Here is a 27,412-nt window from a genome sequence, read left to right on the forward strand (position 1 = left end):
TTCCCCTCCATTCCCGCCACCTCCCACTCCCTAAAATTTCAATTCCATCTGACACTGATGCATTAATTAATTTTTCAGATTTGGACACAGCCTACCTCCTTAGATCTCTGAGGCCTTCCATCCACTTCACATCCCTGCTTTTTGGTAAGCTGGTGGAGGAGAGGGTGGGACCTGAGACAGGAACCTGATGTTGATCCGTTGACTTTGTTTAAAAACTCAAATGTTTCGAGATTCTTACATTTCCTATTCCTTTTCTGTTTTCATCTTTTTGTATTGTGTTTAGATACTACTCAAGGCCCTGAAGAGAATCCCCAGAAACTCAGCGGGATTCGAAACGCGTAGGCCCCTGCCATTTCACTGTCTGCAAGAGTGATAAGCTCTCTAAAAGGATTCTTTTGCTTATCGCTGATTTATGTAAATTACCTTCATTTAATTATTGAACAAAGTTTCTAGGATATTTAGATTCAATATAGGAATGTACCTATTTTTAAAAAAAATTGCAATACCATCCACAAATTGTTTCGCAGACTTTGGCTTCTTTTCTTTTGTACTTTCACCTTGTCTTGTGCTTGTCATTGCATTGTAAATATATTGCATATTTTTGTAGTTATAGTGCCCCCCCCCAGAGATTGGTTGCATGTTATTGTATGCCTGTGATATGTCTGATATGATGAATGATTCTTGATTTGCGCTCCTGCCTAGTATGTATTATGTGTCCGTTTTGAAGATGTAATTTTGTATGAAGTTTTTATAAAATATGTTTTTTCTTGAAAAAGTTACAAATAACAATAAAAGCTATTGACTAGTTCCCGGTCTTGAATGTTGTTTCAAGCGCTGTGTTGTAACTTGTGTATCTCACTCATTCACATCAGTACTGGCAACTTTTGTTTGTTATTTGCTAAAATGTGGGGGAAAAGATTTACAAATTGTAACTCCAGTCCGATAAACAATGGGGAAAGTTCACATAAGTGAGTAAGTCTGATATAATTTTCTAGCTTTGGGGAAAGTGCACATAGGGCCCGGTTCCGATGCGGTTATGAATGGCTCCGACCCTCGGTCGGAGCCATCCTAACCGCATCGGAACTGCCCATTCAGATTCCTTTCGGACCAAGCCATTCTGATGGGCTCGGTTGGAAAGGAATCTGACTCCGTTTTCTGGATGGCTGCCGGCGGGCTTGGAAGCCCACCCACCATCCAGAGACCCTTCAGTACTCCCCCGGCCGGCTCTTTTGTAGTGTGGGGTTACAACAGAATTCCAGGAAGCGATTGCAATGATAAATAAATAGCCTATTTATTAAGCAAGTAAGAAGAATATATATTAAATAAAGAGCTTACAGGATAAGCGACTGACAAGCACCAGAGCCAGTATCCACTGCCCCAAAGCAAACTCTACAAACATGACATAGTTAGAATTCCAATAAAGAACAAACTACTTAAAGAAGCAGAACAACTTACTTACTACATATTTCCAGCTGAGGGAGTACATTGGCAGTTCCCAACTGCCTTTCTGTGCCGGACTTTTGGACACAGAAAGGTTTTTAGAAACTGTCTTTGGGGGCCCCAGCAGGGCCCCCATGGGTGTGAGGCTGCAAAGAGGTGGTCTAAGGGGCACCGATGATGCCACCCTATTGATCCCTGTACCCGGTGGCAGGCACCTTGCCACGGCGTGCAGGGATGAGCTGCACCTCTGCACTTAAATTTGCGAGCATGCATTCTGTGCAGAAGTATAGGATTGCGACCTAACAGGGTTTGATCGCATCTTATTCGCAGGTCTGGAACCCACAATAAGAGGTCGTTTGGTTTCAGTTCTTGACCGATGTCGGACAGACTCTGGTCCGTCCGACATCCGAATCGGCCCCAGAGTTTGGAGAGTTGGGTCAGATTTCCTGTTTTAACTGCAGTACGTGGAACATTGGAGAAAATGCTTATAAGTGGGGTTAGAGAGGGTCCGATTAATTTTTCTATCTCCAGTCCCACAAATAAAATAATGGGATGTGGTGTTAAATTTAATGTTCAAGCTCTACCACTGTGAACTTTGGGAAAGTGCATATAATTATGAAGATCACTCACCTGAAAGGCAGGCCTTCTGCAGGAGCGACACATGTCCAACCCAATCACTTGAGAACAAGTACCAGAGCACTTCGAAATAAAAGGTTTTCTCACAATTGTTCGCCTTTGGATGGGTGTGTTTGTGGGGATCATCAAAAACTACTGTGGTCTAGGACGTCCGATGAGCCACTTCAGATTAGTCCCTCTAAGCTTTTCTAATGACTACTTGGAAGCATCTCCAACATTCTGATATGCAGAATACAAATGACACCTGAACTTAACCATTTGGCTCCATAAACAGCTTTTTTCCCACCTAAACGTAACCTGTTACCTCCTTAAACAGTTGTTTTTCCCACCTAAACTTAACCATGTGCCTCTTTTAAGCCTCCATAAACAGTCACTTTTCCCACCCAAACATAACCATTTACCCTGCTTTTGCCTCCATAAACTGTCTTTTTTCCCACCTAAACTTAAACTTTTGCCTCTTTTTTCCTCAATAAACAATCTTTTTGACAGCTAAACTTGACCTTTTGCCTCATTTTTGCCTACATAAACAGTCTTTTTGTACTCAATAAACCTTTTTTTCCTACTACCTAATAAAACGTTTGCCTCCTTTTTGCCACCATAACCTTTTTATCTTGCCTATTTGTGACCTTCTCTCCCACCAATTGTGACTCTTTTTCTCCGGTTTGATGACTTTGCATCTTTTCCTAATCGTGCTTTCTGATTCCCACCTAAACATAACCTCTTTCCCTCTCCAGCTTCCCGCCTTCTTCTAACCCCACTCAGCGCCTGCCCCCTCCCTGAAACTTTCTTAATAGAGGCACAGGTGCACTGCTGGCTCACTCATATGCGCCTGTCCACACCTTGATGGAGCTCAGAACCAGGACCCCTGGACCTCTAACTGTCCAGAGTTACTCCAGTGTGGATCCCAGGAACTCGCTGTGACCTCAACAGCCTCACTTCCCCTCGATCAACAGAAGGCAATTCTCCTGCCGATACTGCAGACTCTCCTGCAAAGTTGCCTTACCCCTCCTCGGAGACCAGCCCTTACCAATCGACAAAAGGGAAATCAAATGCCTCCTGATCAATGCCCGATCACTCCACAAATACACCAAAGAAATCTGGGACACCATCACCTCCGTCAACCGACATCTTCTTCCTCACCTAGATATGACTGAACTCTGGTTCTGCACCGGACATCCCCACCACCACTCCCAGCAGCTCCAAGCTCATACAAAAGACCAAGTCAACAAGCATGGAGGTGGCGTAGCCATCAAAGAGACAGGGTTCCTTCACTGCACAGCATCCACTGACGATACCACCTTCATTATGGAACACCTCAATTCCAAACTCAATACAGACAGCAAGTCCACCATCATGGGCACCCTGGCATACAGACCACCAGGATCACTCCCCGCCCTCTTAAAGAACATCTCAGAGTTCCTAGTCCCTTGGCCATCTGCTCCAAGAACTTCATCTTACTAGGAGACTTTGACTTCATCATTGACGACCCAAGTCCCACCAACCCAGCAAACTTAATCGAGTGCATGAACAACCTTGGCCTCACCCACATCGTCACTGACCCCACAAACATAGCTGGACACACTCTGATCCCTATCTTCACAACCAGCATCAGAATCAAATACAGCCACACCTTGGAGATCAGCTGGTCCGACCACTCAATCGTCTACTTCTCATCTCCACTACCCCTAAAACTGCCACCGAACGGATAAGCATCGCTCTGGAGTAAGGTAACAGAAAATCTATGGACCAAAACCCTCAACAACTCCCCCGAGACACCACCACGAACCTCAAGGTGGCTGCCCAAAATTTCAACACTTGGATCAGCAAATGTGCAGACAAATTTTTACTCCTCAAACCCACAAAAAAGGCAGACCCTACAAACACATCAGCTGGTTCAATCCAAAACTAAAAGCCTCTAAATGCAATTGCAAATGACTAAAAAGAATCTAGCAGACCAAAAAAACCTAACGACTGAGCCAAATGCAAAGTGGCTCTCAATAAATACTACATATGCCTGGAAAAACACCAAAAAGGAAGCCCTAGCCACCCGTCTTGAAGCTATCTCCAAGCATCGCAAGGAAATATTAAGCATCAACAAAGAATTCACTAACCCCTCAGCAACTGAAAATACTGTAAGGCTCTTGTAGGCGCTCTGTGACACCCTAGCAGACTTCTTCTACAAAAACATCTCAACCATCTATGAATACTTCGATCTGCAATCAACCAGTGACAACCTCGATTAACTCTTCTTTAGCAGTGACTCCACCTCAAACACTATAATCACTATGTGGTATCAACTAATCACGCACATCAATGCTACCATCATGGACTCCATCCACTCAGAAGCACCCAGAGACCCCTGCCCCACCACATGTTCAACCTGGGGAACAACTCCATCAATAAGGAACTAACCACCATCCTCAACTCATCCATCAACTATGCCTCCTTCCCAGAAGGATGGAAACATGCAGAAGTAAAACCTCTGCTAAAATAAAGTACCACTAGCCCAGAAAAACTAACTCAAGAACTACCGACTCATCTCCCTGCTGAAGTCCTGAAGGAAGCAATAAACCTCCAACTCTCCAACCACCTAGAGATCAACAACCTCCTGGATCCATGCTAATTAGTAATCACAGCACAGAAACCCCTCTTATTGCAGTCAGACAAGAAATCTGATCTTTCTTAGACCAGGGAGAGACCGCAGCCCAGATTCTCCTCAATCTTTCTGCAGTCTTTGACACTGTGTCAAACTAAACCCTCCTACAGGGACTATATCAGATGGGGATGGAAAGAAATGTCCTTAAATAGATTGCTTCCTTCCTTAAAGGATGAACACAGAGCTTCTGCATTCCACCTTACACCTAAGGCCCAAAGAACATTGTATGTGTTGTTCCCCAAGGGTTCGCACTGATTCCAAGCCTGTTCAACACATACAGGGCCCCTCTGGTCATTCTGGTCAAATCTTATGGTATGAACATCATACAATACCCTTAGCTCACCCTCTCCCTATCCTCAAACCCCACTAACACCAAAATCACTTTCCACAGGTGAATGACCAATTTAGCCAGCTGGATGCAAAACTCTACACCGACATAACAGAGGTACTAATCTTCGGAAATAACACTTCCCCATGGGATTTCTCCTGGTGGCCAGCGGAACTGGGCCCATAGCCCACTCCCATAGACCACAACAGAAACCTCAGCATCATACTACATACCAAGCTCACCATAAAAAAGCAGATAGATGCTGTCTCCTCAGCCTGCTTCATCACCATCCCAATGTTCCAAAAAAATAGTCAAAGGGCTCCCCATCAACATCAGACGCACTGTCACCCAAGCCCTCATCACCAGCCTCCTGTACCATAGAAACTCCCTCTACATTGGCATCATCTTACAACTACTGAGCAGACTGCAAAGCATCCAAAAAGTTGAAGGCAAGCTCTTCCTAGACATCCTAAAATTAGCTCACACCACTTCCCACCTCCGAGCTCTCCACTGGCTCCCTATCCAAAAAAGGTGCCAGTACAAACTGCTGACCCATACCTACAAGAATGATTCAGAAAAGGAGGTGGTGATGAACAGAGTGTCTGAATTTAGCAGACCACTCTTACCCAGTCCAAAGATCAGGGCTTGATCCATCACCGTTTTTTAGCTCACTGCACCATCCCAGCTCAGAACTTGGCTATATGCAAATTAGTCTGACCCTGGCCCAGTGCATCATGGGAACAGGGCAGACCAAACTACCAAGCCAATTCTTATACTGGGAAGGAAACAAGCTTCCGGGGACCGGTTTCTGGCATTTCAGCCGTCTTTGGCCCGGCTTGCTTGAATCCTGATGGTGCAATGAGCAAGGGACTCACATCTGAGTATACCCTTCCACGCTTATGGTGGACAAAAATGATTCAGAAAAGGGGGTGGTGATGAACAGAGTGTCTGAATTAAGCAGACCACTCTTACCCAGTCCACAGATCAGGGCTTGATCCATCACTGTTTTTTTAGCTCACTGCACCATCCCAGCTCAGAACTTGGCTATATGCAAATTAGTCTGACCCTGGCCCAGTGCATCATGGAAACAGGGCAGACCAAACTACCAAGCCAATTCTTATACTGGGGAGGAAACAAGCTTCCGGGGACCGGTTTCTGGCATTTCAGCCGTCTTTAGCCCGGCTTGCTTGAATCCTGATGGTGCAATGAGCAAGGGACTCACATCTGAGTATACCCTTCCACGCTTATGGTGGACAAAAATGATTCAGAAAAGGGGGTGGTGATGAACAGAGTGTCTGAATTAAGCAGACCACTCCTACCCAGTCCAAAGATCAGGGCTTGATCCATCACCGTTTTTTAGCTCCCTGCACCATCCCAGCTCAGAACTTGGCTATATGCAAATTAGTCTGACCCTTGCCCAGTGCATCATGGGAACAGGGCAGACCAAACTACCAAGCCAATTCTTATACTGGGAAGGAAACAAGCTTCCAGGGACCGGTTTCTGGCATTTCAGCTAAGCATGGGCGGAAAATCCGTTCCGCTCGCGGATTTTCGGTAAATTCGGAATCCGCGAACGCTCGCGAATTTACCGAAAATCCGCAAATTCGCACGCAGCGGATTTTTTTTTCTTGGTGATACAATTTTGCGGCGTGCAGTGTAAGTTCGCAATTGCGAACATGTAGGTGCGGCGGGCAGCAACAATCTCGCACTCGCGAAATTACAAAAATTGCAATTCTGCACAAGAAATCCACTAGCAAGCAGCATAGACCTTCTGAAAATGATGATTTTTATCAGAATGACTCCTCAGGTTGACATTTGCCTGCACTTTTTTGGATTTGAGGCCTTTTGACTTTCTTTGGATCACTTTTGGATTAGAAATCAACTTTCACAAGTAAGCTTGTTTGGGGCATTACAGTTGCTGTAATGCTGTTCTGCAGAAAAACGAGTTTTGCAAAAGTGAAAGCATTCAGCAGGTGCAAAAGTTCAAACTCATCATTAGTAACCATTCCCTGTAGTGCTTCCTGACTGGGGCCCCTCCAGAGTTCAGTTGCTAGTTACAACAATTGTATGACCCTGCTCTGACCCTCACAGCAGGCTCATAGAATAGCTACAAGTAGGCCAGAAAGGTCCTGGAAAAAGAAATTGCACTGCAACAGAAAGCAAATTACAGATAAGGAAGCAGGTGCCAGACTGGAATTTTAAAACAGTGACACATTAATAAATCAACCCCAAATTAATTCATGTCAGTTGAAGCAGGGCAGGTGTGCTTGCTTTTTCCCCCCATAATCTACAGTGATGATGAACCAGAGGGTGGCATTGATGTACCAGAGGGTGGCATGAGTGAAACAGAGGGTGGCAGGGGTGAAACAGAGGGTGCTGGGAACATGTGATGATGAACCAGACGTAGAAACAACATAATCGCGACCGTTGCGAGCCGACATGTAAGTTCGCAATTGCAAACTAGTACAAAACCCTCGCAAACTGGCAGAAATCCTTGCGAACACACAAAAAAATCCGCAAATTAGCGAGAATTCGCGGATTTTGCGGATTGCGAGTTTGCAAATTCGCAAAATTCGCGAACGCCAGATTCGCAAAATTCGCCCATGCTTAATTTCAGCCATCTTCGGCCCGGCTTGCTTGAATCCTGATGGTGCAATGAGCAAGGGGCTCACATCTGAGTATACCCTTCCACGCTTATGGTGGACAAAAATGATTCAGAAAAGGGGGTGATGATAAACAGAGTGTCTGAATTAAGCAGACCACTCTTACCCAGTCCAAAGATCAGGGCTTGATCCATCACCGTTTTTTAGCTCACTGCACCATCCCAGCTCAGAACTTGGCTATATGCAAATTAGTCTGACCCTGGCCCAGTGCATCATGGGAACAGGGCAGACCAAACTACCAAGCCAATTCTTACACTGGGGGAAAGGAAAATATTGTGGCAATGATGGGCATAAAGCTACACAGCAGTGGAGAGAATTGAGGAGCACCACTGGAGGACCAGGAAGAAAGAGGGAAGACACTGGAGGACCCAAGGGAGCCTTCTTGCAGAGATCCAGTAATGACCCAATGGCACTTGCCAACACAAGTCTGGCATAGTGCGTGACACAGGTGCTGCAATTTACATCGACAATGGGGGATGAAAGATTGACTACTCTAAATCCAGTACGGCTAAAAAAAGACAGCCTTGAAGGGTCATTGGGAGTTCTCGCGTATGTACCTAAATTCAAACTATTCGCCACCAAAAGAGATCTGCATGCTGAGAGATGAATTAACCCAAGTCAATGGGATCCTGTTAGGGGAATGGTGATTGGGAGGAAGAAGAGAAAACATTCCCGAGATCCTGAGTTTCATGTCTGGGATGTTGTGGTTTCACTCTCAATACTCAAGACAATAGGAAGGGGTAGCAGCTGTGGCAATGCTCACACAGTGGATATGTCTCATTCTCTATTTGGCAATGATCGGTTTAGGAGTTCCCCATTCCATTAGGATAAGTGCACTTTTCTTTGGAACCTGTGGTTCCTTACGTCATTTAATTATGTGATTTCAAATCTGTTTCAATGAGGAATCATAAGTCGAAAATTCTTGTTCATTGAATCATTTTATTTTTCTTTCCTTTTTTTTTCTTTTTTTCAATGTTGTAATCACATTATTTTTCCATCTTATCTCTGTGTATTTTTTACAAAAACCCAATGCATTTCGGGTTACATTAGTGGACCCTTCTTCAGGGGTCTTAAAATAAAGCGGATTAAAGAACAATCAGTCCTCTGAGGTTTACATAGCTCAATTCAAATATATATGTAACTAATGCATACATTTCAGTGTCAATAAAGTTAATTAAAAAAAAGGTTTTGTTTGTAAAAACCTTTCAAATATTAATATGTGTTATAACACATGTTCTATTGTATCATTGTTGGTCTTAATATTTGCAGAAAGCAATAAGTTATTATGATTTGTGCATTTTGCTAATGGTTCTCACTAGTATGACGAGTGATAGAATTGAATGTTACGCGCTGCTAATATGAGGCTACTCCAGCATATTCGTGTGCTCAAATGTTCAGAGCGGGTCTTCAACAATGGCTTAATACGCCCGTGGGTAAATTTTTTTACTATCTTACTCTCAAAAGGTCCACGATATAAGCCAGTAAAGTAGAGAGCTTTAAAAATCGGCGTTGCCTATCAACATTAAATTGCCCTTCTTTTCTTAGTACAGAAACTTTGGTTTCGCATAACAAATCCTTTGCGCCCCTGCACTCACCGTATTAGTCTTTTGAATTTCGTCTCCGTGTAACAATTCTCAGTTCCGCGGTCAAAGTAAACCCGCGTATTGGATTCAAAATGCTTTCTGGAGTTACGTGTTTATGTATCGCCCCCGGTGGACACGTGATCTATTACGCCCTAGGAGAACCTGATGTGATGGTTCATGTCTTTGTCATTTTACCGCTCGGAATGCGGTCGGGTGTATAAAAACGAGATTTTTAGTGAATTACATAACCTCCATAATTATATGTTATCTGCAGTGCCTAGAGAAACAGGGTTAATCTATTTCAATTCAAAACATCATTACATCAAATACTGAAAATGATTATAAACACAATCAAAATTAATAGTGTTCAAATAAACAAATAAACAATGTAGTTTATGGACAATGTTCATTTAAGGTCATTGTGCTTTATAAAAAGCATGCAAGTTCAGTACGGTCATTAGGCCCCGTTGGTTGCAGAGAATTTAATCTCTTTATCCAGAAATATTCCGCTTGTAGTAGCTGCTTGTGTGGGTCAGTATCAACTCTTTGTTTTATTTGATCCAATATCGTGAATTGTAGTTGTGCTATGTTGTGTCCTGCTTCTTGCCAGTGCATGGCCACTGACGATTTCTCATATCTTTTCTTGATGTTGCTTTTATGTTCGGTTATTTTTATTTTTATTTTCCTTTCTGTAATTCCGACATATGTTTTACCACATGAACACTTTATAACATATACCACATTTTTTATATCACAGGTACTATTATGTTTCAGTTTAATGTTGTAACCTTTTGTAGGATGTGGAACAATATTTCCTTTAATGACATTATGGCAATGAACACAATCTCCACAGTGTTGCATACCTTTGAATGTTGTTTGTTGATCTATACCAATTTTTTTCTTGAGTAATTCTTGTAGATTATTGGATCTTTGATATGCAAATATAATTTTATTTTTTGATATACATTCAAGATCATTTTCTTTTTCAATGATATGCCAATGTTTTTTCACGGCGTTTTTAATTTTCTTTGCTTCTTTTGAGTATTTAAGGGTACAGATTTTGTGTTGCTCTTTCTTCTGAGGTGCATTTCTTTAACAATGTTCTCCTGTCCATTTGCTGTACGCTCAATATTGATTTTTTAATCACTTCATCTGGGTAACCTCTTTTTTAAAATCGTTTAGCGTATCGATTGATATTCTCTGTGGCTATTTCCGGAGAGTTGCTGATTCGTTTTAATCTGATAAACTGAGATTTAGGAAGATGCTCTTTGAGTGATTGTTGGTGAAAGCTTTGATAATGTAAACTATTGTTAGGATCTGTTAGTTTTGAGTAGACATTGGTATATATCTGATCATCTCGAATTGTGATTAAAACGTGCAAAAATTGTATTTTTTGTTTGTCAATTTGGTGAGTGAACTTAATCCTTGGATGGCATTCATTCAGATCTTTTATTTTAATTTCAAGTAGTGAAATGTCACTTTGCCATATCAGGAAGATGTCATCTATGTATCTTTTGTAGGTAATCAAATTATCTGTCCATGCGTTGTCTGACATGATATGTTCGTGTTCGAACTTACCCATGAAAAGATTCGCGTATGTTGGGGCCCCAGCGAAGCCCATTGAAGTTCCATTACATTGAGCGTAGAAGGTGTTGTTTCATTCAAAATAACTGATATAAAGCGAGCTGCATCAACGTTAGTATAAAAATTGTATTTGCTCCTTCACATTTGTTGTTTAGTAGAAACCATTCAATGGCCTCCAGTCCCTCTTTGTGCGGTATTGATGTATACAGTGAGGATACATCTATTGCACAGAGTAACCAGTTTCTATTTGAAAATGCTTCCAAGTAAAAAAGGAAATATCCCTTCGCTGAGCTCAGGTGTTTCATAGTCTTTCTCCAATGAGGAAAGTAGTTTTGGGTAGAATAGCACTTCAGGTGGATCTATGTTGACCACAATAGTCCATCAAAGTAAGTTCTGATGAGAGGAGTGAAATCCAAGAGAGTTAGTGAAGGCAAAACAAAGGTGTAGGAATTCCAAAATGGTGAGTGAACTGAAAGAACTGAACCATACAACCAAGCAGCCATAATTAGCATGTTCCATCTTCTCTGCTGCTCAAATTGTCCTGTAAGCATTCTTTACAGTACTTTGACTCATAATCTGGGTCTGCCTGACCTTGAAGACCCTTATCTTCTATCTCAGCCCCAGATTCCACCTCCCAGTTGAGCATAGCCTCGAGGAACCAGAGTTCAGACTGTTCACTCAAACATTTGCTAGTTTTGTACACAGCTTAATCTGACACGTCCTGTCTGAATCTAGTGTTTGTTGGGTCATGACATAACATTAGGAAAAGTGCATACATTTGTGTAGATGAGTCAGAGCTTCTATTCTAACTCCAGAGCAACTCACATTGGGGAAGTGCATATAAGGGTTGTGGTGGGGGGTAGAATTTCTATCCTAACTGCAGTCCTACAAAAAATGTGTAAAGTATGTATATATGGGGGATCAGACTTACTATTCTAACTCCAGTCCCGCGATTATTGGGGAAATTGCTATTAATCGGTGGGTGAAAGGATTTACTGTTCTAACTCCAGTCCTGCAAGATCTAGGAGAAATTGCACATATTTGAAGGGGTCAGAGCTGCTATTCAAACTACAATCTAACAAACATTGGGAAAAATTAATATAATTGGGGGTTGGGGGTTTCAGAACTACTGTTCTAACTGCTATTACGATAGTATTGGAGAAAGTGCATTTCATACCGTGCCCCATTTAATACTGTAACTCTAGTACCTCTAAAACTGTGGAAAGGGCTTATATTTTGGCTGGGCAGGTTGGATTCACTTATCTAATCTTTTATCCTGCAAGTATTGGGGACATTAACATTTCATATATTTTGGTAGGTGGTCAGATTTACTATTATATGTTCAGTCCTACTTTCAGTCTAGAAACTACATATATTTAGGGAACAAGAATTACTAATCGAACTCCAGTTCAAACAACATTGTAGAAACTGCATGTAATTTGTCGGGTCAGATCTAAGGTGAATGAACATTGGAGAATGTACATCTATTTAGAGGTTGAGGGTTTAAATGTATTATTCTTTTTTTTTAATTATATTTTATTAGGCAACACTTAAAAATTGTACAAAAAAGATGCCATATTCATTAATATCACATGTATCAGCATAAATATTTCATAATATTAATACGAGTCATATGGCTAAAACATCATATTATCGGGAAAAATAAAAGCATGTCATATAACAAATTTTAACAGTGCTATTAAATTTAGATTTTCAAACTCATTATGGAATGTGGAAATTTAAAACTAAATAAATATGTTATTTCATTATGCATATCTAATACCATTATTCCAAGCCTCAATGGGCTCCCAAATTCTATACCCTCGCAATCTGACCTTTTTCCCTCTACATGCATATATTGCCTTTTCTTGGTTATATATCCCCAAATAGCGTGTCAGCCATATTTCAAAATTAGGAGGATCTGCATCCTTCCAACGTGCTGCTAGAATTATTCTGTACACTGCAGTACCCAAAAAGAGGCATGTCTCTTCTTCCTTACTGTGCCTAACAGCCACATGCATCATTGTTGCCGTTTGCGATTCCTAAATTGCGAAAATTAAGGAATTGCAATTTAGAAATCGCAAACGGCAATGCATGAAAAAATCGCAACTTTTTTTGCGATTCATTAATTTTCCTTAATTGCGATTCACAATTTGCAAATTGCAATCAAGGAAAACCTTCCCATTGATTTCCTATGGGCAAAAAGGCCCATGGGAATTAATGGGAAGGCATTCACATTTTGCGATTTTGAGTTTGCGAATTCGCAAAATGTGAATGCAATTTCAAGGGTGCAGGGGGGATCCAAAGAACCTCTCCCTGCACCCCTGAAATGTAACTTTAAATGCAATTTACACACATACATGCCCCAAGGACATGTGTGTGTGTAAATTAAAACTTTCAAATATGTAACTTGTGCATGTTTGAAAGTTTTCGGTAAATTAGCATGAAGTTCAACTTCATGCAAATTTACCCCTTCCAATTTGCGAATTTGCAATTTAAAAATTATCATGCATTGCATTTAATAAATCTCAAATTGCGATTTCTTAAATGCAAACGCAATTTTAGAGATCGCAACATGGTTGCGATTCCTAAAATTGCAAAAAGCATGATGCATCCAAAATTTGAGAATTGCATTCGCAAAAGGCAGAAAATTGCGATTCGCACCGTTTGCGAATGCAATTCTCAATGATGCATGTAGGCATAAGAGTATTATCGTATCCTAATAGATATAGGGTGGGTGATTCAGCAACAATGTGGCCAAACACTTCTTGCCAGAATTTTGCTAACATTTGTCTGAGGGGTGTTAGTTTATCGCACTCATAGAACATATGAAACAAGTGCACGGGACTTGTTCCACATCTAGGGCATTCGGCATTCACTCTTTTCCCCCAAGTGTACAGTTTGGCGAATGTATAGTATAAGTTATATATCGTTTTATACAGCTGAGCCTTTAAGTTAGAGGAAACAAATAACTTAGATAAAAGCTGCAGTGACATGTCAATGTCGACATCAGGATTGTCTAGTTTATTTGCCCATGCAGATTCAATATGCTCAAGGTCGTCCTTCTGACTTTCTTAAAACATGCCATAGAGGATGCCTATCCTGGTTGATGATTTTCCTATACAATCCAATAAGGGGATGTTTGACAGAGAGATATTCGGGATTTTTAAACTGAGGATAGTATTGACTTGGATAAATTTCAAAATATCTGTATCCGGGATTGAGAAATTGTTTTGAAGGTACAGAAACCTAGTATCCAGTCCCCAGAAAGGAAGCCCCAAGTGTTAGAACCCCCATGTTTTCCCATCTCCTAGAAATGTCATCACTAGCTTGTCTTGGCAACACGGAGGAGTGCCATAGTGGTGTATATTTGTTAAATTTTGAAATATCGAGTTGTTTCGAGGTTTTTTTCCAGATTCTCAAAGCACTTTTTATAATCCGGAACTTAACCTTCTTATAGTATGATGGTTCTACTTGTTTTAGCAAGAGGCCTTTTGCCTTGTTCCCTAAGGCTAGTTCGTAAATCGATGGTATGATATTTTGGACTGTGGTTAGACCTGTTGTGTTTATATTGAATAGAGGCGACATTTGCTGGAGTACAGTGGCCCACAGGTAAAGCATTATATTGGGGATTGCCAATCAATCAATCAATCAATCAATGACATTTATAGAGCGCACTACCTACCCGTAGGGTCTCAAGGCGCTAAGGGGGGGGGGGTGCCGTTACTGCTCGAACAGCCAGGTCTTGAGCTTCTTCCTGAAGGCGAGGTGGTTTTGGGTCAGGCGCAGGTCAGCCGGGAGGGAGTTCCAGGTCTTGGCGGCCAGGTAGGAGAAGGACCTTCCTCCTGTTGTCGCTCTACGGATGCGTGGGACGGCGGCGAGGGCGTGGCTGGCTGATCGGAGGTGGCGTTTGGGAGCGTAGAAGTTGAAGGGTGGAAGGGACGAGTAATTCAAGGCCCTTCTGACTTTCCCATAATTCCAAAGAAATTTACTCATTTGAGATTCTATTGTTTTAATAATTTTATCTTCCACTATTAAGGGGATAGCACGAAATAGATACAATAACCTAGGGAGGATGTTCATTTTCTGAAAATTCCCTCTCCCGATGATTGAGAGGTGCCGACTGTCGACCCTCTTTAGATCTTTCTTGATGGTTTTAAGTAGGGGTTCATAATTTAATTCATTGATACTCTCTACCTTGGGAGATATACATATTCCCAAATATACAGCATTATCTACCTTCTTTGGGTCGTCAAAACGAGTATTGTCCGTGCAAATAACCATTGTTTTCTCTCTATTATGAGAATAACCTGAGATCTGACCGAAAGCTTGAGTAATCAACTCTATTTCAACTATTGCCTCGGATGGGTTAGGTGTTACTACCGCCACGTCATCAGCATATGCAAGTATTTTAGTATCGTGGGGACCCACTGTAACAGGTTTAATTACGTCACTTGCTAGTAGTTTCAGGATCAGGGGGTTTATATACATTGCGAACAAAATCGGGGAACAAGGACACTCATGCCTTGTCCCTCTTAATATATGAAATAGCCTAGATTCCTGGCCCATCACTAGCACCCTTGCCTTTTGATCATGGTACATAGCCCTGACTGATTTAGAGAGGCAAGGCCCAAAGTTGTTTTTATCAAGCACCCAGGAAAGCTTCCTTGGCATCGAGGAGAATCGTCGACATCTGGGCCCCCCGCTGCATTCATGATATCAAATAGCGATATGGCCCTCCGAGTGTGATCCGTGGTAGACTTGCCAGGAATAAAGCCATGCTGCAGAGGCGGCGGGTTTATGAACTGGTGGAATGTCGCGGTGTTGGTTTATCGGGATCAACAAACTAGGTGACTACCGTGGAAATATACGTTATTTTTGGGATTTTGGATTAATACATACCCATACCTTTAAAAATCACGGATTCGCAAATTTAAAGATTTCTGACCTAATAGAAAGAATCGTTTTCTAAAAAGGACTGTCTATGGACATATTACACTAGATGAAGGACGAGTTTTTGGAAAATATATATGACTCGTAAAATGGAGTTTATCGTGGGGATTTGGATATAAAGGATTTTCCCCTTAATTGTTGGATAATACCGCGCTTGGGACAGCTTTCTTGCCCTGAAGAAGTTCTGTTTCAGAACGAAACGCGTTGGCTGGCTTTTGTCTAAAATGGAATATTAAACAAGCATTGAAACATATATCAAGACTCAGCGTGTATATATGAGGACATTAGGAGAGTTATCGATCTCTCTCATTTGATTGAACTGATTTACCAAGTGGTGCCTTTTTCAAACTGGACACAAAAAATTGACATTCACCCTATGTTTGGGGTGGTGCCCTTAGGACAGAGGGCACTTGGAAATAGCACGCTTAGCGTTTGTAATACTTTGGTTTGTGAAAACATAGGGTTGGTGCCCCTTCCCTCTTTGACAGGTCCACTGTCCAAAGTTAATGTATAAATATGCTGGCACCCCCCTGAGCCGATTAGCCAAGATCTTTGAGTATAGCTTTGAGTCTGAATTTATTAAGGAAATTGGCCGATATGATGAAGGTAATTTTGGGGGCTTTCCTTTTTTGGGGAAAATTAGTATATTTGTTTCCTTCCATGAATCAGGAGGGATGCCGCTTCCTTGAATCCCTACAAATAGGTCTAATAAATAAGGTGTTATAATTTCTCCTAGATTTTTATACAATTCTAATGGGAGTTTGTCGGGGCCCGCGGCTTTACCTGAGGCCAGTTCTGACAGGGCCAGTTGTACCTCATTATACGTAATATTCTTTTCGAGATCTTCCCTTGTGGTATCATCAATGACTCAAGGCCTCTCTGATTGCTTCTTGACTGATCATATCCTCGTTTTGATATCTTTTTTTATAGTATTGTCTAAAAGTTTCTAATATATCTTCCAGTGTTCCTGTCCCTCTACTTCGATAATAGTAATTGTGTTAAGAGACTGCCTCTGACGAGTGCGTAGAGCAAGCTGTTTCCCGACTCTCTCCCCATCTTTGTAGATTTTATTATGATTTGACTGGAAAGTCTCAGCTGACTTCTGAGTGAGCCTACTATTTAGCTCAGTTTTAAGAATAAGTATTTTCCTTAGAGTGGATCCTCCATCCTCCACTCGCATTATTAGGGTGTTATGCTCTTCCTCTATATTAGCTAGCTCTTGCATCTGTAGCTTGTTGCCATTATCTGTATCTTTCTTGCGCTTGGCTACAAAGCTAATTGTCTCTCCCCTTAGAGCAGCCTTAAAACAATCCCAAACTGTATTCCTGGATGCGCTATATCTATTACAGTAAAAAAAAAACGAGTCCATGTCTTAATATACTCTATATAGTCCTTGTTTACCAGTAGTTTTCTGTCAAAAGTCTATGTGGAACGTGGTCTAATGAGATTGGTAATGTCAAGTGTAAGGGCTAGAGGATTATGATCTGAGACCGTCTTTGGGAGTTTGCTAATTTGTGCCCCGTCAGAACAATCTCTAGTTGACCATATGTAATCGATCCAGACATACTTTTTATGCAGATATGAAAAGTAGGTGTAACCGGGATCGGATTGCTGTCTTAGGGTCCCAGATATCAATTAAATCTAAACTCTCTTTAAGTTTGGAGATGGTTTTAAACACTTTTGGTTTTCGCCCGGTATATGTATTAGTATCTAGATTTTGTCTTACCCCATTACACCTCAGAGAGATATTGAAGTCCCCACAAAATATTAATGTTCTGGGCCAAGAAGCTAACTCCAGTTCTAGTTCCTCTAAAATGAAGGGGTCATCCTGATTAGAGGCATATATTGTACAGATTGTAATACTGATTTTTAACTCAATAATAGCCCACCTACCTAGGGAGTCAACTGACTTGCGTACGGCCTGTCCCACAAAAGGCCTGGCTAATATGGCGATACCTTGGGTTCTAGATGTCTGTGTTGTAGTAGCCAACAGATTATACCCAGGAACCTTTATTAAATCTCTTTCATCCCATGGTATGTGGGTCTCCTGGAGACAGAGTACATCAAATGGGTTTTGACTGATTATCCCATACAGCCGGGCCCTTTTATCCCTGTCGTTGAGTCCCGCCACATTCCAAGAGCATAATTTCAGTTTACCCATGAGATTTTATTTTTGGTTTCGAATTCGATGTAAGAGACTTAGTATGAATTCTTCTGATTTTAACCTGTGCGAAACTTATGCCTACCATATAGATATTATTTGTACAATTTTGGTTGCTTTTTTTATTGTTTTTCCCTTGAACCCGCCCCTCACTCCAAACCCACTCCTCCCACACCCCCCTCTTCCCCCCTGAAAGTGAGGCGTGTCGACTCCATTAGAGTCTATTTGATGAAAGTGCGTCTCCTGACCAGTGCTTAAATTGGATATACAGTATTATCAATATTGTGCGGATTGTGCAAACTTAAAAAAAAACGTATAACCCTTAAATCATAAATTCATTTAGTTGTATATATATATATATGTTGTTTTTCGTGTCTGTTTTACATTTCTCTCTTTCTTATTCACTTGTATCTCTTTCACTCTTTCTCTGACCCCCATTCATTCATTCCATAAGCCCCCTATTCCCCTTTTTCCCTGCTTACCGACTGGGAGACCCTAATTGACCTGTAAGCTAAGTTTATGGATTCCAGCTAAGCTTGTCAAACACCTTGAGCTTAAATCATAATCATATGTAATTTTTTAGTTGAGACCATCTAGGTACTCTTTAGCTTTGATCTCCGAGGTCAAAAATTTCGTATGAAACCCATTTATGACTTTCAGCCGAGCTGGATTGTTCAGGTAAGCCTGCACCTTTTTTTCTGTGAAGGGTTTGATGAGTTGGCGGAGCCGCCACCTCCTTTCCACAGTTGCGTGACAGAAGTCTGGGCGTACGAAGTAGGTTGTTGAGTCCCTGGAGCGTTTTGCTTCAGGTCTGGCTTTCTCCGTAATTGCCTGCCTTAGGTGGAAGTTACCGGAGTAGACTAGGATAGCCCGTGGATACCCTCCAGGTTTAGTTGGGTGCCTTAGAGTAAGAGGAACACGGTGGGCCCATTGGATTTCCGACTCCCAGTTCCAACTGGACAACTCAGGCAGAGAGTCGCGAAAGAGTTGTATTAGGAAGGAGCGAGCATCTTCCCCTTCCATTGTCTCAGGGATGCCTAGCACGTGCAGGTTATTCCTTCGTAGATGATTTTCGAAGTCCTCCAACTTCCACCTCACATCTGAAAGTTCGGCCTCATGTGCATCAACCTGCTCGTGATTTGCAGTGATCTCAGATTCATTAGTAACAATTCAGTACTCTAACTCTGCCATTCGATCACCGAATGCACCGACTGTTCTTGTCAGTTTGCGCACCACCCCTTGCACTTTGCGGAGAGCGGCTTGTGCCTTTTGCCTGTCTTGTGATGTCTCCTCTCTGTGCGTGGCTATGGCTTGTAATACGGTGTCGAGTGTAGGTGAGGTTGGATTCAAGTATAATAGGGAGCCTGATTGTTGAGTTGTATTTACTAGACCTGGGGGTACTGACGGTACTGTGGGTTGATTTGATAGAGTGTAGTCCCAAGCTAGCTATGCCGCATCGTGATGGCTCTTTCCGCGTTTTAAGACAATTTTTTGGCCTGCCCTAGAATCTTTCAAATTTATTTCATCCTCACTTACGTCGCTTAGAGGGGAGCCAGTGTCATCAGACCACTCAAGCTCATCTGAGAATGAGAAAAAGTCATTCGGGTCTTTATCTTTGTCCTGATCCGCCTCAAAATATTTCTCGCTAGCCACCACTATCACAGACCCCTCGCCACCTGACTCAGTCTGGGGTGCACTTGTTTGATTTGGTCATAGATTAGTCCCTGGCTGATCGCCCAGATTGGTGCTACCTGGAGCTTCCCTCCCCATCTCGTCAGGCACTATGTGATCACCCATGTGCACCAGGGGAACTAAAGGTATACTGTCATCTGGGGCTGTGTGGGAGGAGCTTTGTGAAACAATGTCAGCGGCAGTTTTGTAATTTTGGGCATTTTCGCAGATTGTTTCATTTATCCCCACTCCACCCCGAGCTTCTGTAACATTGAGTGCTGGGCTTACAGGGCTTACTGCAATAGTGGTGTCACTCGTCGATCCAGGAGCGTCCGTGTGGCTGCCGATAGCAGCGCATTGCACGTCAACCCTCCTCGCGGCTGCTGGAGTCTGCTATGCGGTCTGCTGACTCTTCCTGCCTTGACGCGGAAGGAGTTTCCCCAGCGTCTTACGTAGGAGGTCCGTGACCGAAAGGCCGGTCAGACTGCCCTCCTGGACGGTAGCGGCTCCCTGCTTTGGTGTCCGTGATGCGGCGGCCAGTTCTGCGGTGCCACCTGCTTGCTTGGCCAGTTCCACTCCGTCCCGCATTGCCAATCTCGCCGCTCTTGCTTTGGCGGCTGCCGCTGCTGTTGCCGCATTCTTTCGTGCCATGATGCCTCCGCTGGTGTCCGTGAGAGAACCTCCGTCAGCCCTCCGCTCAAGAGCTCCGTAAAGGTGCGTTTTCTCAGTGGTTATGTGTGTCTTGTAACTGTCCCCACACAAGTACCGAATCACTATGAGGCTAATCAGAGATCCCAATGTTACAATTTGGCTTTTGATCGGTGGCCTTATATCATCACTGATCTTTTTCTCCAGGATCTCCGTTTCTCCATTCGGGCTTTTTTCGGTGCCACATTGTTATATCCTCCAATTTGGCTGTATCTCGTTTTTTTCTTTTTAATAATACCACCTGCTGCGGGGGTTTAGAGTCGTCCCCCCATTCATTCTCCGATCTATGTTACGTATGAAGACTGCACGATCCGCATTTCGTAGACCACAAGCACTTGTCTGTGCGCACTGCGGTCTCACGCGACCGCCATCTTGCCTCTGAAATGTAATATTCTAAGTTCAGTCCTACTAACATTAGAGGAAAGGTGCATGCAAAGGGCTGAATTACTATTCTAATCCTATTAAAACTAACATTGTGGAAAGAGTATATACTTTTTTTCATCATTTTATTTTGTGATTTTAAAGAAGAAATACAAGTCAAGAGAAAACCCCCCAACTGGGTAATTAATGTAACGTCTGAGCAGCGTCTCCGTACATAGTAAAACAAAGCACAAAGTATGGTGAATACATTTTGCACGTGGCACAAGTGACAACAATATGAATCCAGCTAATATTTGTCAACCCGCTTATACATGCCATGCGGTATATATCAATAGCAACAGCAAGATATCTCGACCTAGCAGGGGGTTGTCACAGTGAAGTAGCATGAACTCTAGGGGGTTTAAGGGTCGATGCGTCTGTCCCGTCAGTGACTTTAAGTCGAAGGTGAGTGGCAAAGGGCTCCCAAATGTCTTTACGATGGGTTGTTGGTGTTATGAAGTTCTAATATGTAGTTAATTGCTCCTGGCCGTAAGAGATGCCTGTCAGCCAGAGCCGGCTAATATGTATGGGCTTTCTCACCAGTGTATCGCATCTCCGTGTTTAGCCAGCAGGAGTAGCATCACAATGAGGCAGCGGTATCCGTCTGGAGCTTCCTTGACATACCTAAGGAGACACACATCAGGGTCAAGCAGGTAGAGGGCCTTTATAATGACACTCACAGTGCTGCAGACTTTCTTCCAGAGGCTTGCCAGCCATGCAGGCCCAAGCCAGGTGCAAGAAAGTAGCCCCTTGTTCCGAACAGCATAAGCCCCGTGAGTCAATGGTCAGCCCCAGTCTGTGCAGTTACGAGGGAGTGCGATATGTTTTATGTAAATAGCTGAGATGTTTTAGTCTCAGTCTGTATTTGGGGGACAGTCTCTCAGATTGACCACAAAAATTGTTCCACTGTGCGTCTGGTATGTCCAGGCCCAAGTCTCCGTCCCAGGCCCCGAGTCCTCGAGAGGTCAACCAGGAAAGCAGTTAGTGGAAGTGAATAAAGCTGGGTGATGAGCCTGCCCGGTGATGTGGTTATGCGAATGTATTCCAATGCAGTGAAGACGGGGAGCAGGAAATGTGTTGTGTAATGTGCGGCTGGTAGCTCTAATTTGGTAGTACAGTATTGTATCTGGTGTGAGTGTGTGTGAACTCTAGCACAGCATGGGGCAGCGCTCTGTGGACAAGCAGGCGCGACCCTCCACATGCTGGGCAGTGAGTCACAACCAGGGGAAATGACGGGAACCGGGGGTGACCTCAGCAAGGAGGGTGGGGGGACCCCACTCTGACTACAGCCTCACTCACCTTCATATAGCTTCACTTTTTCCTCCAACAGCATCAACCCTTATGCAAGAAGCTGGTTCTGAAAACAAACCAAAGGAAAACCGGGTTACTAGGTCTGAGAGAATATTGGCGCTATAGTGAAACTATTTGGGGTCAGGGTTTAGGGGTTCCCTGGGATAACCCACCTGTACATACTTTGAGGCACTGAGCAAACATGGTCTCAAGCTCTGCCTTCGTATTTTTTATTTATTAATTCAGGGTGTTTTATAAAGCGCGAACATGACTCAGGGTATCAGAGCGCTGCACATGATTGAAAAAGCATGAACCAAAACAAATGAGTGAAATCATGAAATAGATAGAGACAAACACATTGATCAACAGCTATAGGCTCAAGTAGGACCTGATGTGTTGGAATAGAGAGATTGTTACACATCAATCAATCATTTATGAGGCACTATGATAGATTCTCCAAGAGGGTGTCATGAGTCTGATCTGAGCCAGACCCTTTCCAGTTACGGGAGGGGTGGCAAGTACTCTCAATGCTTAATTTGAACAAAAAAAGTACCAGGACTCTCGTCAGGAGGCAACTGCAGCTTGTAACTCATATTGCCCTGGCTATGCTACCAACGATAGTAACACAACTACTAACCAACACACTTCCACCCATTGTATGAATTGCATGTAACCTGTAAATCCCACTGAGGTCAGCAAGTGATCGCTTTGTATGTTGTGTCGCTTCAGAGTTATCAACACAGTTACTCATTTTCACCACCACTTCTAAGGGCGCCGCCATCCCTCAAGCAGCAGCCGGCGCGGAGGTCCATGGCACCCCCACTTTACTACCGAGACGAGGGCCAGGAGGGGCACTTGTAGTGCTCGCTTGAGGGCCAGTCACGTCAGTACTACTAAACTGTCTCTTCCGCTGGGAGGGCTTGCAAGCCACCCCTCCCCCTGGGGCCCATCTGGACTAGCTACTGTTGGTTCTTGTTAGAGCTCTTCATCTGAAAGGCAGTGCCAGGAGTCTGCCAGCCTTCCTAGGAAGAAAAGAAACAATGAGAGAAAACATGTACATTATACTCATCTCTGGCACGTGTGCTCGAAGAAAAGTTTCTATTCACAAATACGCGCGCTGCACTCTTCACTGATACTGGGGACACCATTTATATTCAGACATGTAGATCACACTCATCTCGGTGATGGGTTGGTGGGCTCAAAAGACAGGTTTATAGTCACAAACATACACGCTATGGAGAAGCAAAGTGCATGCGCAATACCAAGAATCATCTTCAGAGGGCGGCGCGAAACGTACAGCAACAACAACCCAAACATGCGCAGTGCGTTCCACGCACGGGCATTATCAATCACGTTCCAAGCACTGCGCAATTAAGTGCGAGCGGAGGGAAACTATAGTTAGGCGCCGCTGCCTCTGGACTACACGGATGTGACCATAGGGCCAACAGCCAACAGAAATCAAGTAAACAACAGCAATGTCACAGTTAAACGAATCCCGAGCTGTATAGCAAATTACACAGAGTTTCACCCAACTTATTCATTACTTTAGTCTCGCTGAGACAGTGCATGCAGCGCATGTGCTGCCAAACACGAGACCTAAAAACACTTATTGACTGTCTTTATTGATAAGAATGCCATAAAAGTTCTCACAGTATACTTCTCCATTAGAGGAAGGTGGTATAGGGCATTTATCAAATGTTCTTCGGGTCATATTGTTGCAAATATACACAGGTAAGCTACAAGACTTGTACCGCTATCTGTGAGATGAAAAAAATAAATGTGAGGCAGAAATCTGCTGTCAATATTTACTCCAAACTAATAACATGAGCAGAGCAAAAATCAATGTCTTTCTTATTATACGCAGGAAACTGTTTGACCTTCCAGCTAACCTGAACACTCCCTGTAACAACATTCTTTATTGCTAATAATCCGGACACGGCTATCATTCATATTGCAACGCTATTAAATAGTTCTGGACTGCAACTTTCTGTTGGCACAGATGAGAACAAAACAACTAAACACCTCCAAATAGCTATCCAGCTCACAAATAAGCTACTTTACATATCTTGCGCCATATGAAGGAAAGGGCATTGCAACTAGTAGTAATAGGTATATTCTGCGAGAGGCAAATAGGACTCACACAGAAGCACAAATTACAACCCTGCAGTGAAATATTGCAAGAAAAAGATGGATTTTCAGCCCAAATAAAGGTAAGCTCTGGCCTAGTTTTAAAATAGTCAAAACCCTTGACCAGCTTCCATAGCAGGAGCGGTTGGTATTTGACGGGTACTGAACACTCAAGTGCGTGATGGGGTCCAGAATGTGTAATCACATATAGATTTTTGGCAAACTCTTTTTTCTAAATTCAACTGAAATTGTTATTGTTTGATGGGAAATTTTACCCTGAGCAGTATTTTCTTATTTGAAAAATGCATGTTTAGACACATTTCCATAGTTATATTTTAATGCTGTGGAAATTATTCTTGGCAGTATTTAACCCTGGAGATTCCATATCTCAGATGGTAATAGATATTTTAATGTCTTTTGTTGGTAATATATATTTAGTATGACGTTTAAAACTGCAGTTAAGTGCTATAGCTAGCTCTTATAGTACCTAAGATTGATGACATGTTACATGCCAAGCATAGACTCTTCAAACCACACCAAAATCATCAGATTGGGGTAGTGGTAGTTGTTGCTGGAGGGACTTGTTGAACTTCTTTCTTTGTTTCTCTGGTTCGTTTATGTTCTGTCTAAGAATATCTTGTATTAAAGCAGAAAATCCGGAGAAATTAAAGGTCACGGTTTACCAGCATTACGGTTAATACTTCTGCTGCTCCCTCTCACATGTGATGGATCTTTGCTGTTGTTTTAGAGAAGAAGAGGGTTAAACATCAAATAAGATAATAATTTACTATAATAAATCTATTTTCAGTCAATAATGAGATTTAGGTATGAGTTAGGTTTTATTAGTAGATCAGATTAATCTCGATCATCAATATAGGACAGAAACATAAAATCAATATGGTTAATCAAATCATATAATAAATGCATTAAAGTGCGCTTCTTAAAGGAAAGAATCCCTATTCTAAAAAAACAGGTGAAAACGGAGTTCGTCAGAACGCAGAAAGAGTTCTATTCTGAAAGAGTGAGAAAAGCATGAGGCTTTAGCAATTGAATCACTTCAAAAAGATATCAGAACTTCCCATGTAGAGAGGTTCGAGAAACTCAGTATAGTCTCAAAGCAAAAATATGGGACTGGAAAGTTGCAAAAAGTGTGGTAACCTACTCAAGGATGTGCACTAATATAGATGTTGAAAAGTGCCCTTTCTTCAGGGTCACCCACAAACATTTTGGCTTCCTCTTCCACTTTTTGCTGAATTTGCTTTTGTTGGCGTTGGGATTCTGTGCATTATACCACTGCAAACCAATGCTAAAATACATATGCTCTCTACACTAAATGTGGTAACATTGATTTATCCACATTTGTCATAGTTAGTTTACTGATAGGTCCCAAGTAAGGTGCACTATATCTGCCCAGGTCATGTAAATTAACTGCTACTCGTGGGCCTGCAGCATTGATTGTACCATCCACTCAGTAGCTCTTTAAGTATGTCTCAGGCCTGCCTTTGTAGAGTCTGTGTGTACAGTTTTAAACTGCCCTCTCTACCTGGCAAGGGTTGTCAGGGTATGCCCAGACCTGGGTCCGTTGTTCACTTTGCTACTGGATTCAACCTAGCCTGGCTGATGGTGGGTGTTACCCTGAAACTGGTCCAAGTATGCTTGTTTTCGGTTCAGGGAAGACCAGGCTTGGCAGCTCAGGCTGAACTGTTCCCATGAGGCACAGGGTCAAGACTCATTTGCTTATAGCTGGGTCTGAACTGAGGTGGAGAAGTGAGCTAAAGAACGATGATGGATTCATCCCAGATCTGTGACTGGGGGTGAGTGTCTGAAATGTTTCAGCGCCTCATCCATCTCCTTGTGTCTGATTTGTTTGCCCTAAGGTGGCAGGGTATGCCCAGGTGTGGGTCCCTTGCTCACTTTACCACTAGATTTATGCTAGCCTGACTGATGACGATTGTTACCCCGAAACCGGTCCCAGGATGCTTTTTTCTGGTTCAGGGAAGACCTGGCTTAGTAGTTCGGGCTGGACTGTTCCCTTGAGGCACAGGGTCAAGACTGATTTGCTTATAGCTGGGTCTGAACTGAGGTGGCAGAGTGATCTAAAGAACAATGATGGATTCAATCCAGATCTGTGACTGGGGGTGAATGTCTGAAAGGTTTCAGTGCTCTGTCCATCATCTCCTTGTGCTTGCTTTCTTCACCTTGAGTTGGCTTGCCAGGCCCAAACTTCCTTTTTATTACATGCAAGTCACCCCTAAGGTAGCACCTAAGCAGGCCCATGGGCAGGGTGCAGTGTATTTAAAAAGTAGGATATGTAAATTTAACTGATGGTGAAGTTGGATTTTACATTTCAGACAGTTGACATTTTCCTGCTTTAACCATTCTGTGCCCCTGCCTGTCTCTGAATACATGTCTGTGTTGGGTGACACCTGGACCTTGTACATTCTCTGTAGACAGTCACACAAAGAGAGAAGGGGGTGTTACATTTGTGCCAATATGGCCCATAACTAGGCCGATGGGCATTCCTGATCTAGATTGGTAGGGAGGAGCTGACGCTTGCACCTGAATAGGGCTGGCCTGGATGCATATGGACTATCTAGCTTACTGCATCCTAGTTTCAAGTAATCAAGGCTAGAGGATCACACTTTTGACCAATATTTGAATGTTACTGAATTTAATTAGCACTTTCTCACCGTTTAGGGTCTTTTACCTAGTATTTGTAGCCTGTACTTTTAAGAGTATTTGCACATCATAGCTTACACTTTTTTCGAGTCCAGGAGTGGCATATTCACCTGACTTTTGCAAGCTGAAGTTGGATACATCAGATCTGACCAAATTTGTCTTTTGGACCCAATTGTGTCCTCTGCCCACCTATATCATAAAGTATGGGGTGCATTGGACTTACTAACTTTTATGCTTAATGGACTGAGAATTAACTGGTTCTATGTTAACTCCTGTGGAATTCTTGCTATTCTATTTTGTGCCACATGGGGCTTTGCATTTGTGATAACTAGGGCCTCATTACGATGCAGGTTGGACCGACATTCATGGCCTCACTGGCGTTGGTCAGACTGCTGCAGTCTCATCTTAAGTGTTTGAACTGACCACAGAATTAAAATACATGCTGGATGCAGTCTAACAGACTTCTGGAAGACCACCAACTCTGACAGCTTTTCTCCAAGCACTGAGATGGCA

The sequence above is a fragment of the Lissotriton vulgaris genome, chromosome 1_1, assembly GCF_964263255.1.
Source record: "Lissotriton vulgaris chromosome 1_1, aLisVul1.2, whole genome shotgun sequence".
Lineage (NCBI taxonomy): Eukaryota > Metazoa > Chordata > Amphibia > Caudata > Salamandridae > Lissotriton > Lissotriton vulgaris.